This window comes from Triticum urartu, chromosome 1A, assembly GCF_056163025.1.
Source record: "Triticum urartu cultivar PI428250 chromosome 1A, HENAU_Tu73, whole genome shotgun sequence".
Taxonomy (NCBI): domain Eukaryota; kingdom Viridiplantae; phylum Streptophyta; class Magnoliopsida; order Poales; family Poaceae; genus Triticum; species Triticum urartu.
Window position 1 is genome coordinate 218668972 of NC_141873.1, and position 8720 is coordinate 218677691.

At 45.1% G+C, this 8720-nt stretch overlaps 1 long non-coding RNA gene across 1 annotated transcript; it reads left to right on the forward strand.

Moving 5' to 3' along the window:
- The first annotated feature begins 4334 nt into the window (after positions 1-4334).
- Positions 4335-5656, forward strand: LOC125555495 (uncharacterized). The gene is made up of 2 exons (XR_007304726.2): positions 4335-5090; positions 5201-5656. It is a non-coding gene; the product is annotated as an uncharacterized LOC125555495 (long non-coding RNA).
- The last annotated feature ends 3064 nt before the right edge of the window (positions 5657-8720 follow it).

Here is an 8720-nt window from a genome sequence, read left to right on the forward strand (position 1 = left end):
TCGAGATCATACGCAGCCCTACCAGGACAGATGATCTGAATGAAGCAGATGACGGCTCCCAATATCTGAACAATACCGGGGAGGGTGATGATAAGATATTCGATCAGGACGACCGAGCTGATGAAGTCATGAACTATGATTATGATTATGATGACACAGACAATGTTGATCTTGAAATAACAAAGACTACCGGCGAGGTATATTTATATAAGCAGGCATCTAGTGATCATCACATGTTTTTTTATTTGAAGATATATTAACGAATCGATCTTTCTTCTTTCAGCCCTCCGGATCGAGCAAATCTGCTTCTACAGACAGCAGGAGAAAGCGAGGCCAGGGCAAAAAGTTGAAGGAGGGTGTAAAGTACAACATCGATTCCATCAAAGCTTCTAGGGAACCCCTTTTGCCTAAGAACATCGCGAACAAGTTCGTTCGTCAGTGCGGAGTTCTTGTGAAGGACCAACTCCCGATCTCCATTCAAGAATGGAAAGAGCCAAAAACTAAACATCCAGATGTTACTTGGGTCGACGACGGAGCAAAAGACAATCTTTGGGAATCTCTAATGGAACATTTCACCCTACCAGATTATTTCACTGATGCAGATGTGCAGAAAGTCAAGGACACTGCTCTTAAGAAGATGGCAATTGCATTCAACACCCACAGGAAAATTGTATGGGCCAGCTACCTTGCTGCAGACAGGAAGACTCCTGAATTCACGGGAACACTGGAGAAGCAAAGAGAACACTGGCCCGCTTTCATGGAATTCAAGGAATCAGAATTATCTAAGGAACGGTCGAGAAAAAATAAGGCCAATGCCGCAAAAAAGACACAGTTCCATAGGCTGGGGCCAGGTGGCTACGCGGTGGCAATGCCTAAGTGGGATAAGTCTGAGCAAGATATGGAGGATGCAAGGGTCACTCCGGTTACTAGGAGCTGGCCCCCCAGGTGCAGAACTTGGTTCTATGTGCATGGGGGGGAGTTGGACCCGAAGACAGGCGAGGTTTCGAAAAAGGCAAGTCTAAAAGGAGCCGAACAAAATTTACTTGACGCAATAGAAGATGCTCGAAAGGGTGTGTTCACACCCAACAGAGAGAACGACGAGCTTACGCGCGCCCTCGGAAATCCTGAACACCCGGGAAGAACACGAGGCAAGGGCGTTATTCCCTGGTATGAGGGCTTTTCGGAATGGAACGATGACTACAGGAGCCGTGCAAGAAAGAAGAGGGAGGAGGATAAGAAGAGGAAGCTGGAGGAGGAGCAGAGGAAGCAGGACGTAGAACGCCTTCAAGGCCTAGAAGCAAGGCACGCGGACTTGGCACTCAAATTCCAGCAGCAGCAGCAACAGATCGACTCACTTAGCTAGGACAGGGGGTCTCAACAGCGACAGCAGCAAGCGAATGATCGTCCAGCATTGGATAGCACTGTCCCATCCATGCAGAGAAGTAGCGTTGGTTCCGCCCCGGGCGACGCACTGCTGGATACATACCTTGTGGATGACATCATAGAGAACACTAACTGTGAGCTACACTTCAAAATGAAGAACATATCCATGAAGGTGGCAGACGCCGTTGCTTTTACAATTACCCCCGAAGGAACCTTCCATTGCATCCCGATTCCAGCGGGCTATGCTCGTGTCTTGGTTGATGAGGTGGTGGACCCATATTCGGGGCAATAGCTTGACATTCCTGGAGGTGATGACGAGGACACACTGGGAGAGGCCATACATCGTATCATCTTATGGAGAAATGATTGCATCGTCTTTTGAAATCCACCGACACCGCGTCTGCCGACTCCTCCTCGAAGTCCGCCACCGAGTCAGGGGACTCCCGCTCCTCCAAGTCCACGAACACGTGAGCCGACTCCTCCTCGAAGTCCGCCACCGTGTCTGCAGACTCCCGCTCCTCCAAGTCCACGAACGCGTGAGCTGACTCCTCATCAAAGTCTGCCACCGTGTCAGCAGACTCCCACTCCTCCAAGTCCACCAATGCGTGAGCACACTCCTGCTCCAACTCAGCCACGTTAGCCGTCTCCGCCGCCTCAGCAATCACAGAAGAGACATGCCGCAGCTATGGTGCGTAGAGGTACGCGTCGAGGTAGTATAGGAGGTACAGGCGGAGGCAAGCGATATAAATATGGTCCAAGCAGCCTCGCTCCTCTTCCTCGGAGGCCTTACGACATGACCGAGGAGCAAAACGAAGCCATAGTGAAGGCCCAAGTGGACGCCCATTTTGGACCGAAACCGGCACCGCCGCCAAGGGAGAATGTTCCCGAGGAAAAGATTGACCACTTCATTCGTATGGCTAGAACACCAGCTCCCAAGCCTGTTGACTCTGACTATGAGCGCCAACTCAGGAAGGCACATCGAGCACGACTACAGAGGGAAGCGAGCTCAAGCTCGAGCCAACAAGCAGCTGCCAAAAAATGCGGGAAAACCGTTCCCCAGCTAGGAGAACAGGTGGCGCAATCGACCCCCCCCCCCCCCCCCCCCGCTTGTTGTGCCAACAACACATGAGAGTACGCGCGCCGTATATTATTGTGGGCAAACCATTCCCCAGCTGAAACAATCTGGTAATAACCGAGGATCATATAAGGAATGCTAAAATGCTCGGTATCAGTGTTGGACAACTCCTCGACATCGAGCCCATGTCTCCGCTTAGAGAGGAGGAAATAAAACGACAATATATCCGTGGCCAACCTTTGGTCAAGCCTGAGGAGGTCAAGAACCTCCCAACGAGAATGTATGAATTGCATCAATGGTACATGAACATTACCAAGATTTCCAATCGAGAGTCCCTCATGGTGAATGTCAAGGCGGAGCATTACTTCCATGAGAAAGCTCTGGCCGTTGAGTATACAGAACTGTTTCAATTATTCAATCAAGACGCACTCGACAAATCTTTCGTCAGTTGCTATTGTCTCTAAGTGATTTCTTTCTGTAATTTAAGTTTCAAGCTGGCTGTAGTGATCATTTTGATTAATCATTATCTGTAATTATCCTCACTATATTCTTTTCTGTGGTATTATGCATGATGAAGATGTATGAAATGAAAAAATCTGGACGCTACGACATTGGGTTCATTGACCCTAATACCGTTAATGAGTACACATGGAATATTCCAAGTTGTCGAGCAAGTTTAGAGGAAAGCATGCTAGAGTTCTTCAAGCGACTCAATAGCAATGAAGATATACTACTTCCTTACAACTTCTTGTGAGTCACACTGTCTTGTCCTACAAATTCTGTTTTTGCTTACTAGCTAGCTATATGTTAATAATTAAGTGTATAGGGTTTATGCTAGTTGATTAGTGTTGTGCACATGCCCGCTTAATTAAGACATGCAAACGTGTGTGCATGCAGTTTCCACTGGATCTTATTAATCATTAAAGTTGATAAAGGAACCGTTGAAGTACTGGACTCACTACTTAAGGAAGAAAGTGACTTCGCCATCTTGAAGGGGATAGTCGGCAGGCAATTTCAATCATTATTAACTATATCTCGACCTATTTAATTAGTTCGTCATTTTCTGATATCAACTATTTAATAACCCCTTTATTCATTTTCTTTGCTGGCGGGCAGGACTTGGGAAAAGTTCATCAAGGTGACTCCAGGAAAATGGCGACAAAAGCTGTTTTGATTTCGACCCAAGGTAAGTAATTAAGTATTACTAGCTAGCTTACCATCTCTTTAATTCTTATTTCAATACCATTAATTAATTATCATTCTTGATTAATTATTATCTGATTAAATTACATTTTTGTATAGGCCCTGGAGGCAGGCTCCGGGGAATAATCTGTGTGCATACTACGTTTGCGAAACATTCGCATGATGGCGTTCGAAAGGAGCAAATCTCAAAGACAGGAATATGGGTACGTTTGCCAAAACACTATTCACAATATTTACATCATTATCAATATCTAGTCACACAACTAATACACATGCATATTGATCTCCTTCTTAACAGTTCAAAGAGGTGCGGGAGAAGCTCCTACCAACAGAGCGCATACTAGCACTTCAAGAGGAAATAGCGGGATTTTTGCTCGACCGGGTCATAGATCCCAAAGGAAAATACTATTACCCGCTATCGCCCCCATGAACCACTTGTCATCGTGCTCCGAAGGCACCAAGGCAACATGTAGGAGAAATTATATATATATATATGTGTATGTGTGAATAATTAATGGTGATTGTAAGACATTCAATGATATATATATATATATATATATATATATATATATATATATATATATATATATTGATTCTATTATGATAACATCCCTTAAAACCTTATTCTAATAACACTTGTCTCTTATTCTCATAACACCTCCCACCACTGATTCCACCCTGATCCGAAAGCAAAAAGAGTCAACCCACCCACCCCTCTCCTCCCACGTTCTGTTCGTGCCCGATCCACTCCTTCCCACCTTCTTCCTCCTGCCTAGCCTCCTCCCACCTCCCCTCCACCTTCCACTGCCGGCGACGTCAGGGGCTTCGTGCCTCCGATGCCAGAGTCGTGCCGCCGCCCGCGTATCTCTTCTGCCCTGCCAACCCACCGCCCCGGAGCGAGACGCACGCGGCTCCCCCATGCCCGGCGACCTTCCCCCCGCCAGCGCCGCCCTCCCCCGATCAACTTTCATCTTCCCCAGGCATCGCGGAACTTCCCTTTCGCCTCGATCTGCAGCGACGCGGACGACCGGCAGTAGGGCGCGCCGCCCTTCCCCTCCCCTCGAATGTTTGGGGCACCGACGACCCAGCGCGATACCTGGCAGTCGGGCTTGGGGTGGAGGCCCCGCCGATCCCCTGTTGGATCTCTTTCCACCAGTATCCGGCTACCTCCCCCTCGATCTGGTCTCCCGTCCACAACGCCTTTGTTGACCGGCGAGAAGGAGCTAGCCACTGGATCCACTGATCTCAAGGGGCATCACGCCGTGCTGCAGCTCCACATCCCTGCGTGTGCAGTGCACAATCGTTGCTGCTGCATCTCGGCAGCTCGCCCCGTGCATGGTCGCCACCGGCGTGTAGTTCGGCTAGAGCTGCAGCTCTCTCTCCTCACATCATGCAGTTCACGGTGAATGACGAAGACGATGGCAGCGAGGTAATGCCTTCGACACCCACACCCACCATCGTTGCTGAACTTTGTCCATTTGTTCTGAACTTTTGCTACTTTGAACACTGACGTGAATGTCTGAAACTTTCTATGTGCAGAGCGACGAGTGAAGGGGTACGCCAAGCAGCAATTGGGGGAGGGGGTCTCTGGAACGTCGTCGTTGCTGCTCATCTGTAATGCCACCGATCCTTGATGGATGTTATGTACCTCCCTCTCTTTCAGGCTGCTGCCATCACCGCAGCAACCCAGGATCCCATCCTCTATTCTCTTCCGCACAGAGTGCAAATGCAGTCCGCTGTGGTTTTCTCCTAACGTTCATTTGATCTTTTTTGCAGGAAAGATAAGTGGCGAAGTTCCGTTGGATGCCCCCATTACCCAATTTTTTTTGTTCAAAACTGAAGTTCATTGTTGAAAATTGTTGACAAATATTGAGTTGTGCAATTCATTGTAAAACCGCATTCTCTTCAGAGTTCAAATAGAGTGACTCTGAATGCCAACTGACGCAATCAGGTTGGCGGCTACAATGCAGTCCGTATATGAATTGTTTTTGGTTTTTTGTTGTGTTTTGTGCGGTGTATTTAGCTGCTAGTGGTGCCGTCTAATGGGGCCAATTTTTGTCAACGGAAAGCATGCAAGTGACGACATCCAAGTGTGTAGGTTGAATATAGTTCACTCATCCCGTCTCGCAATCCAAACTTGCATAAAACCGCAACTTGGAGAAAACGTGTGTTAAGAAAACTGGAGAATAAAGTACAGGGCCGTTGGGAAGTTCACTTTACTCTCAAATGAAAAAAATGAAAAAAATTATGGTCCACTATTAGCCAATATTGTTTTCTGTTTTGTACTTTTGTTTAGAAAAAAATCAAGTGGACTTCAGTTAGATATTGCAGGAGAAGACACAAATGCAAGATTTAGTTTGTAATTATTGAAGAAATCTGATGTAGTTCGTTTGTGTGATGACTTGTGATGTAAAAGGAGAATGGAAAACCCACGGTGAAGCCCTTATATTGTAAAGAGCACTTCACTTCGTCCTTGTGCCAAAACTACAAACAAAAATGAACAACAAAAAACAAATATATAAAATACTGCAGACCTCGTGACCACGTCACGCAGTGCAGACTTGTTAAACAGAAAAAATGTTATAAAATGAAAAAACAAACAATGCGGTACACTAGTCTCAAGAGTGGGGTCCAAATGCATTAGTAAAAAAGAGTTAAAAAACAAATGCAGTTTTCTTGCCTCATTCCAAGCAATTCAAAACGCAAAAATAAATCCTCTTTTAGAAGTTCACTGATGCGGGTCACTTTCAGTAGTGTCGCCGTTCACTTATGCACGACGCGAAGTGCAAAACAAAAATTATGGAAACGACAAAAAAATAATGCGATTCACTTCTCGATAGTTTTCCGATTCACTCATGCCTGATGTGAAGTACGGCCCACTTCCTTGTGTGGGAAAATTTACGTCCGACAAAAGAAATTATGCAGCTCGCTTGCCCGTCCGATGCAGTGCGGTTTCAGTCTCAAGCAGTGCGGTCGACCGTATGATGTTGTTCATCCCGTAAGTGCAAACAAATTGTTACGGAAGCGAAGAAAAGTAATGCGGTTCACTTCTTGATAGTGTTGTAGTTCATTTACACCCGATGTGAAGTGCACTCTACTTTCTCGTCCTTAAAAAAATTACGTTTGAATAAAATGAACCATGAAGCTCTCTTACCCGTCTGATGCAGTGCGGTTTTTCATCCGATGCAGTGCGGTTTTCAGTCGGTTGAAGTACCCACGTCGATTTGGGTGTCGCGAAAAATAGAGTGTCCGCATTTCGGTAAATTTAAAACTGCTCTTAAACTGTAAGGAATTAGAAAGAGTGTTCTACATGAAAAAGTTGCGTCTCGTCGATATCTTTCAAAAGGCATATCATTTGAATCATTTCGACAACCGGTTTGTAAATATTTCGCGAAAAACGGCCGCTGCCACTCGTCGTCCGCCGCACGATTTTCAAAATTAACTCAAAACCGTAAGGAATCTCAAAACCATTTCTACATATGAAAGTTGCGTCTTGTCCATAGCTTTCCAACGACGTATTACACGCCTAGTTTCGACAAATGGTTAAAAAAACTAGAGCGAAAATAGTACCAAAAATTTGAAAAAATTTGAAAAATAGAATTCCGCGATTTAGTAAATTTGAAACTGCTCTTAAACCGTAACGAATTAGAGAAAGAAATAGATATGAAGAAGATGCGCCTCGACGATCTATCCGATGGTGTATCATTTGCTTCATTCCGACGAGCGGTTTAGAAAAAAATGCGAAAAAACACTCGCTGCCACTCGTTGTGGGCCGCACCATTTTCAAAACTGCTCTTAAACCGTGAGGAATCTCGGAAAGTGTTCAACATGGCTAAGTTGCGCCTAATTCATAGCTTTTCAACGATATATTACACGCCTCGTTCCGACAAACGGTTAAAAAACTAGAGCAAAAATAGTACCGAAAAAACACTACGCACAGTTTTTTCCGACATGAAGTTCACTAGTCTTTGTAATGCAGTGTTCTTGCTAAAGAAAGTGCAGTGCCCTCACGTTGAGCATGCAGTGCGGAAGTGTTATCAGAATAACTATTCTGATAATATTATCAGAATAGACGGGCTGTATATACATAAACACTATTCTGATCACGGGATCAGAATAATATTCTGATCACAACCTGACCAGCCCCACTAGTAATACGTTGAACTTCCCTTTGAACTAGGTTGAACTTCCGCCAACATTGCCCAAATGGGGCTTGCGATATACCGTTGGAAAGCTATGGACACCAATATCATGACCCAACTTAAATTTTTGGCAAAATATAAGCGGTTTAAGAGCAGTTTTTAAAACCGTTTTTTCTTCGCACAATAAATGTGAATCCTATTTTTGATCGCATTTCTAAACCGTTTATCGGAATGAGGCATATAATATGGCGTTGGAAAGCTGCTGCAAAACCGCTCCTTCCACATGTTGAAAGTTTTCTCTAATTCCCAATGGTTAAAGAGTAATTTGAAAAAATGTAAAATTTCGTAAACCAAACAGCTGAGTTCGTTTTTTCGATGTCATTTCTAAACGGCCAATCCAATGGAGGCATATGATACGACGTTGGAAAGCTTATGAAAATGCGCTACTTTTTCATCCACTACAAGAAATATGTCAACTTGTGACCACCACTATTGGTCACTGAAAGGTCACAAATTTCCATTTGCGACCTTTTTGTGACCAAAAACAGAAGGTCAAAAGCTGGCGGTCGTAAACTGACTATAGCGACCTTTCTTCTGGAATGGTCGAAGACGTTTACGACCAAAATATGTCCACTATGGCATTTTGGTCACTAGCAACCTCCCCAGGCCACGTAGCCATCCAGCGTGGCAATCTGACGTGGCACAAGATTCAGCCCGGTCCAGTTCGGTGTTTTACACGGGCCTAGCCCATTAATTCAGCCTTTTAACATATATTTTTTCTGTTTATTTTCGGTAGCTACATGGGCCTAGCCCAACATTTTAGCCTTTTTATTTCATGGATCATGGCCTTTTTGTGATCTATTTCATTTTTGGGCCTAAGCCTTTTTATTTACTTGGCCATCGCCTTTTCACAATTG